At 46.8% G+C, this 707-nt stretch overlaps 1 protein-coding gene across 1 annotated transcript in view; it reads right to left on the bottom strand.

The window, feature by feature from the left end:
• The window catches only part of LOC130588389 (dentin sialophosphoprotein-like), a 4,055-nt gene extending 3,354 nt beyond the window's left edge, over window positions 1-701 (bottom strand). The window contains exon 1 of the mRNA XM_057389315.1: window positions 625-701. The gene's annotated coding sequence lies outside the window, so the exon portion shown is untranslated. The remainder of the gene's footprint in view (window positions 1-624) is intronic.
• Between the last annotated feature and the right edge of the window lie 6 nt (window positions 702-707).

The following is a 707-nucleotide window of genomic DNA, read 5'->3' as shown; positions in this document are numbered from 1 at the left end:
CATTTATGGGGTTTGTGCTATGGGGTCAGAGCCTGAATTCCCAAATTATGGGATTTGTGTCATGGGAATTGAACCGGGATCTGAATTCCCCCGTTTATGGGATTTGTGTTATGGGATCAGAGCCTGAATTACACCAGTATGGGGTTTGTGTTATGGGAACAGAGCCAGAAATCCCAAATTATGGGGTTTGTGTTATGGGGTCAGAGCCTGAATTCCCGAATTCCCCCATTTATGGGATTTCCGTTATGGGATTAGAGCCTGAAATCCCAAATTATGGGGTTTATGTGATGGGATCAGAGTCTGAAATCTGCCATTATGGGGTTTGTGTTATGGGATCAGAGCCAGAATCCTCTCATTATGGGATTTCTGTGATGGGAATGGAACCAGGGTCTGAATTCCCCCATTTATGGGATTTCTGTGATGGGAATTGAACCAGAACCTGAATTCCCCCATTTATGGGATTTCTGTGCTGGGAACCCATAAAAGATAAAAAACGATCAGTGTGACAACGGGATGAATGATGAAATTCAGGTTCAGTTCCCACCACATAAATCCCATAAAAACCGACAAAAACCCCAAAACCATTTCTTTGCCCCCTGAGCTGTTTTTTTGGGGTGTCCCCACCTCTCGCGCTCGCTGTTGCACAGGAAGGTGCCGAAGGACGAGGCGTAGGCGTTGTCCAGGAGGGTGAGGAGGAACCGCTCCCC

The sequence above is a fragment of the Malurus melanocephalus genome, unplaced genomic scaffold (genome assembly GCF_030028575.1).
Source record: "Malurus melanocephalus ecotype Western Australia unplaced genomic scaffold, MMel_1.1 scaffold_4756, whole genome shotgun sequence".
Taxonomy (NCBI): Eukaryota; Metazoa; Chordata; class Aves; order Passeriformes; family Maluridae; genus Malurus; species Malurus melanocephalus.
The sequence above is the reverse complement of the archived record's forward strand: the minus strand, read 5'-3'. Positions and strand labels throughout refer to the sequence as shown.